This window comes from Cottoperca gobio, chromosome 3 (genome assembly GCF_900634415.1).
Source record: "Cottoperca gobio chromosome 3, fCotGob3.1, whole genome shotgun sequence".
NCBI classification, from domain to species: Eukaryota; Metazoa; Chordata; class Actinopteri; order Perciformes; family Bovichtidae; genus Cottoperca; species Cottoperca gobio.
Window position 1 is genome coordinate 15,656,286 of NC_041357.1, and position 7,492 is coordinate 15,663,777.

Below are 7,492 nucleotides of genomic sequence, written 5' to 3' on the forward strand. Positions count from 1 at the left end.
TTGGTGGCTCGTAGTTCACCGGTGGTGCATCTGTGTTTTTTCAAATATCACACTTCGTTGTTGTTTACAATAAAGGAAACCGTGCGTTGGACAGCTTTGCCAAGAGACTAACAGGGGCCAGGCTGCAGTGGTTTGAAATGTCAGTTAGGTCATTTATCAGAAACAGACAATAAGATTTGAATTTTGTGGAAATTCAGGTTGTTCGTTCTTAAATATTTTTTTCTGGAATTCATTTAAATGTATTCAGATCACAAACTAAATGTTGAGTCTAATGTAAAATACGAGGACAAATGAAATAGTATTTCTATATGTAATCCTAAAAATGTTGCATTTAGGATTATGACTGAATTGCGTGTGTGCACTCTAGTTGTCAGTGTCCTTCTTCATTTAGAGTGTGTTTGGCATATTGCAACCAATACTTTAGAGACGTGTGTTCAAACTACAATTTAAAAGTTTTATAGTAAAAATTCCTTTCACCAGTGCCTGGATACAGTATCTATGAAACTATCCTGCATTACCATGCAGGTCTGTGATGCCCCCCTGAGAAGCAGCAGTAATTGTTAAACATTTTTGTATTTAATTAAAAGTGTTAAATACTTGGGCAATGATGATGGAAAATAGTGAGAGATTTAGATTAGATGATTGCAGCAGGCATTCAAAGTGACAACGGTATCATGCATGGTTTTTTTCAATATTACAATTATAGCTTGAAAACATCATTTCATCTGGTCTCTTTCTGTCCATCATAGTTTCTGTTCTAAAGAGAAAAAACAACAGACATTGTGCATTTAAAAAGCTGTTTCCCAGCACCGGAATTACAGCTGAAATCATTAGTTGATTGATAAAGTACTTATTGGTAATCAATTAATTGTCATTTTTTAAGCAAAAAGCTAAACATTAACCGCGTCTAGCTTCTCAGAGGTGAGGATTTGAAGCTTTTATTGTTCATCTTATGTGATGACAAATAAACCGTCTTTGTCTTTTAAACTGTCAACAGAACAAGGAATTTGAAGATGTCCTCCAGTACTTCTGGGCGTTTTCAAAACACAATTAACAGACAATATGTTCCATTGAAAATCATATTTAACTGCGTAGGACAGTTAATATTTAACACACTGAACAGGTTGCCAGTGCATCAGGGTGCAAACAGTAATAAAAGCTTTCGTACCATCATCATTATTATTGTTAATCACTGAGGCACCATGCCACCTTTATTTGTATTATTTAGCATTTAAAACATATCACAAGTCATTACATATCCATAGTACTGTCCGATCACGGCACTGAGGAATGTTGGACTGTTGTTATAGAGCTGCAGTTTTGTCAGAGTTTAACCATGCCCTTCATTTGGTATTGCTATTTCAACATGTCAGCTTTGTTCAGTAATCTTGTGGTCGATCCATGTATAAACATGGATCTCAACCTCTTTGACTTTCCCACTGACCTTTGTCTCTGACAGGACGGAATGACATGAGTGTCAGAACCATTCGTTAGTCAGGAGGCGACCAAAGCTCATTACTAAACAGCAGGTTTGATGTACTAATGTCAAGATGTTGATAACTGATGAAGGTAAATGTCACATCACTGTCTCTATCTGCATAAAGCGTGCGTGTACGTGGTCTGTGTGTGTGTTGTGTGTGTGTGTGTGTGTGTGTGTGTTGTGTGTGAGACTGTTGTCTGTGCAGGTGTGTGTGTTTATTCAAACATGATGCATATTTTGTTCATAACGCATACCTTCCTCTGAAGTATTCAGGTCTCGTTGCTGTTTCCAGATTTATAGAACACAAGATGATGTGCAGAATAGGAATGACCGAGATGTTTTTTTCAAATATGATTAGCAGCACATGTGGAAAATAATAACAAAACATTTCAATTTGCTCTTGAATGAAGTAGAATTATCCATTTTCCTCAACACCACATTGTTACAACCACGTATCTTTTTATAATTTGCCAAAATAACATGTTTTCTTTTTTCCTCACCAACTACACAATCATACACACTGAGCTTAAACAATGCCTGGAAAACCACCTGCCTTGATGAAATGTCACCAGTGTTGCCAGAGATAAACCCAGCCATTAGCAGCTTTCTTCATTAGCCCAATTAAATGGCCCTCAGGAAATGCACTGACAGAAAGTGTATTCGGAATGGGCTTCTGGTGAACAGCTGCATTAAAACACTATTTCGTAAATTAAATTTCAATCTAATGGCAATGGCCTTTCTTCAGGTGGTAATAAGAGAGAGAAAGCCTCATCCTGCCTACGCCATTTAACCCATTTCTGAATTCTTCTTTTCTCCCTTTCCTACACTCTCTGATTTCTCTTCTTCTTCCCTCGAGCAATAAAAATATGTTACACTGTTAGAAGAAATTTAAGCCATGAAGACGGACCATGTGGAGTCTGAGCTTTTTCTCTACCACCTCTGTCAGGAGAAAAAAGAAAAAAAACTTCAGTTTTCACATGAGTTTTTCCAGCAGCAAACTGTCACCTCCTTCACCGCTACTTTTTACCTGCCTGTTGTTTGTCTCCCACATACATTTTTCCATGTTGCTGTCTGAATCTATGCCTCTCTTCTTCTTAACACTGTTCAACTCTTCGCTGTGTTGGAGGGAGAGGGGGAGTAGCACCTTATTGTTTACTTCACTTTGCTGTGGTTCAATGTTTGAGAAAAGCTGGTTTCCAACACAGCTTGAGTAGCTCTTTGTCTTTGCCCATGATAGTACAAAAGCAGAGACAGCAGCACTGATGATATTTTTAAGTATGTGTCTCTTTTATTCTTCAAAGACATAAGCCCTCTGTACTGTACATTCGTTACAGCACCCATGTATAATGCAGTTTGACTGCAATAAGCTATTATTTATTAATACTAGTTCCTACAGGTGACTCGCACATGACACACTTTCCTGAAAGTTACTTCAACCAGCATTTGAGTCCATATAATGTAGATTATTACAGGATATTCTCTGGGCGTCTAAAAGAGACGGTTGAAGCTGTAGTTTCTTCAAATGTAATGCCAAACCATAAAGAACTAAACTGAATTACAAAAAGTGACATTACATAGAATAAGACCCAACTAGAGTTGACTTTGAGTTTCCCTTTCAAACACTTACTCTCTGTTGCTTGCTTATTGGAGTCTGTTCTTTGTCTCTTTGCTGTCTTTCTCTCCGTGTGCCATTGTTTTACACTTATCCAGCAGTAAATAATGTTTCAGTATGAGTCAAATGAACTAGTATGTATAAAGTGTTTTCCACATGCATCTAATATCCCTAGTCGGTAGGCTGGACCGCCTCAGCTCCACCAAAGATCCTCCTCTTGCCCTGTCCTTTTTTGGATTAGCTACTTTGTTGTGCAACCCTGTGTTGCATTATGACAATAAATGATCCCTGAATCCTTGAGTTATGCTGTATTGTCACTGTCGAGGTGGCAACGGCGGGAGCGACTGACTTTGAGCTTCACAACCGCTCTTCAGAAACCTTTGGGTGACGTGACAGAGATCACGTCCATATTTTATACAGTCTATGCTTGAGACACAAGCACTTTGCTCTAATGCTTCAACTCTTGATAAATGTCATTTAAACCTTAATTACAGTAAATAAAAATGGTAATTCGTAAAAGAGGCGCATGTTCAAGAAAACTGAGTAGCATCCAACCCGCATTAAAACAACCAGGTCAGCAGGTTCGTTGGAAAGCCAAGTCAGGTGTAAATGCATTGATCCATTCAGATGGACCGGCAAGATCGGTTTAACCCTCTTCACTGCATTGGTCTGAAAGAGGTGTAGGTAAGTACTGATGAGCACAGTCACAGTTCGCAGTTTGAGCCAGGAGAATCTATCTCAATGTTCACTATGCAGACTCTCTTTCTTTCTTTTCTTCTAGCTCTGTTACTGTCTCTGTAACAGAGCAGCTTAAATCCCTGACCCGGCTTAGCGGCGGCATCAAGCCTCAAGAAAAACAATGGTTTATTCAGAGAGGTTGATAGATAAATGTTCTGTGCATTATGTGTGTGTATGTACACTTTGTGTCCTTTTAAACATGTCTATATGTGGATTTATAGTTTATCTTTACATGGGCTAATGTAATGTAATTAATGCTTCTTTTGCAGAGTGTATTGGACAGCATGAGTGTGTTTAATGGTCAAGCACAACCTGCATCTGTTAGTGTGTCTGTTTCTGTTTGTCAACCAAATGTTCACCGTTTGCACGTTCCAAGAAATATTTCCTGATCAATGCTCACTGTGTAACTGATTCTGCCTCCTCACTGTTGAATTGTGAGCCATATTGGGTTTCAGCAGGTGGAGGGCTGGGTCATAGATTACCACAGTGAAAAGGAAAACCTGTACCTAAAGGAAGTCGGTGAGTTGGATGCATACATTAATGCTCTCAACATGCTCTTAGTGGAATAACACCTCCTCCATGGAAAGAACATGCGTGAGAGATGAACTTCTATTGCCTTATTAGCATCACCTGGTGATCATAAGTAGGCAAATATGTCCAGTAATGAGAGTCATGCTCATGGTTATGCCTACAGTATGCGTGTATTCACACCGAGTAGCAAATAATTACCTCTCCTCTTACCTGCCTTGCCAAGTATCATACTGAGACAAGGAGGTGAGACCAACAGCTTGGACATGTTAGCCTAGCATCAACACACATAATACAGTTCTTAATACAATTCAGATCTCTTTCCGCTGCATTCAAAATGTCCATCAACCATCTGTTAGTAAGTCAAAAACACTCTAAAAGTGCTGCATCGTTTTCAACATAATTTCTTTACTTGATCAGATGATGAAGAACGTTCCAAAACACTTTACTTTTCAAAGAGACCTGAAGAAGAAATCTAGCTGGGTAGTCATTGGTATTAGCACCAACCACTAACATCATTCCCTGCAACACTTTTTTAGTAGCTTATTGATATTAGAGAGATTAATTAAAACAACACACAGAGGTGTTTATTAGACAACATAAAGGGCTTACTGAAGTGACAGAGGAGGCCCCCTGAGAAAAAAATAAGCAGACAATAGCTTTTCATCAACACTTATTAGCAGGATATGACTCCTTTTTTTCCAGGCCTGGCAAGACTTCTCATAAAGGTTTATTTTTCCATGTTCATTTACTAATTTGAGTTATGCAAATGAAAGTATTGCTCTATACAATTTCATGAGAATGATATTAAGGATGAATGCGATTTTAACATACTTGATGGGCTATTGGATGAAAGCACCTGGCAAAATACTAATGTATGAAATAGTCCAAGTGTCTTAAGAAGGTGAAACTGGATTACACTTGTCTACAATTAAAGTTTACTCAGTTATGAGTATACATTTCTAATTTCAAGATCTGATTCAAAATATGCACAAGCTCTACTCTCTTTACTCCCCTTTTGTTTCTGCAGATATCCGCCAAAAAATAAAACTTTATGTTTTTCACTACCTTTTCATGTTATTTTGTATGTTCTCCCACATGTTTCCAAAATGGATTTTATTCATAAAATAAAAGCTGTATTCCTTTCTGGTTTTACAATATGCCGACAACAGAAGAGAGAAAAGATATTGTGTGACTTTGAAAACCTTTATGCTGAACAATGCAACATGTGTGGGCAGGAGTCCACGCTAAAAGGTGGCTTTTTATTAACAAAAATTATGTTTGACAAACAAAACTTCGAGCTGAAACCCACAGCCTCACAGTGAACTACCACCTTATCCCTGCAGACAATGACTGGCATTATCTTCTCAATCTGGAACCTACCATCTGCTCAGGTAAGCACAGGGGTGAGCTAAACAAATGCAAGCATTCCAAGAATACGTAATTAAAAATAGGGAATTTAATTTGCACTTAAGAAAGATATCACACATGAGCTACATTAATAATTTGATGTCTATGTTGGAACAGTTTTACCCCTACTTTAATCACTTGTGAGTGCCCCATTAGGATACAATTATACACACCTGTTTTTAATATCACTAAATAAGCAGGTGATCTGCAACACCACGTACACAACTGAAACACGTGTATAGTTATATATTTTTTGTAGACTTTGACTGATTAATTCTACTGAAACAACAGACTGAAATTCATGATTTCTTTTCACTTTAATAAACCTGCTAATGTTGAGAAACAGGTCTTTGTGAAAAGAGAAGTTGATTATACAACACGCAGTTACGTTAAGCTTAAAGCACCACGTAGCCACCAAATCTAACCCAATATACACATACGTTCACCGCACTCTTTCAGGAGAATATCATATCTTTCATGGAATGGCACAATATGTCTAAACATGCTCATTTGTTTAATCTAACTTATTTGTTTATATGATAAGAGGCTCATGTACTACATTACATAAAAATAGGTCAAAGTGATTTTCTACAGAGGAGATAGAATCATATGGGTCACTGCATTATTTCTGGAAATTCAGACAGAACAAGTTTTGTAGGATTGTTGAAAATTACCAACCAATTTTATATAGGTGACCTATTAGAGTGTCTATATTTGTCTTGCTGTATGTAGAGGAGCATGGATTTCTCTCTCCTTTTTCACACCTCATTTCACTTTATCTAGACTTTATCGTCTTCGCTATTTCTCTCTACATGGCTGCCTGTCTGTGTTAGCTACCTATGTCTGTCAAGGCTAGACTACTATAAAACCACTTCAGATTTGCATTTTGAAAGCCATTCACCCCCATATTTTCACATAATATCTCAAAGTCTTTTAAAAAAAATATTGAATTGGATATATTGCCTCATATCAAACAACTAATCGTGAAAGCAAAACCAAAGCAAACTCCTAATTGTTCTGTTTTACTCAACAACACTTTTGAACTCAACAGGATTTGAGATTTACTCTTTGTTGTTTGCCTTGACTTGGACTCAACTAGGCCAGCTCAGTTTGTCGTGTCTAAGACGATTTTGACTCTAGGGATGGTCACAGTCTCACCCTCTACAGCTGAGCGCCCCTGTCTCTTCGTCTTTATCTCTCTCTCTCCCCCCTCCTCAGCTGCTATCTCCTTCTTTCGGTCTGTGCACTTGACCAACCACTCATCCTTCTATCTTCCTCGTCTCCTTCCCTTTCTGTGCCCTCTGTCTCAGTCACCCTGTAGCGAGCAGGTGTATCTGTCTCCTCCCTGATGAGTTTATTACTCCGAAGTGTCTCCATAGTCCCCGTGGACCCCCTGCCTCCTAATACGCTTAGCCCTCACAGCTTATGTCAGCCAGAGTGGGTGGTCTGATAACGCTCCACTTGATCAAGCCATCCACATCATGGTCCATCTGGTCCACAGTCACTTCGGTCAGCTTGTATGTCAGGGAGTAGACACATAGACAGACAGACACCCACACAGAGTAACCTTACCCCTCCCATTATAGGTGATGGGAGTGACACTGCAGTGTGGTACCACGGTGACCAGCTTTCCAGACGTGGAGAACATTTCTAGACATCTTTATTTTTTCCCAGTGAACAGGTATGGAGATTAATGCAAAGTAACTCAGCTTGTTTCCTTCAAC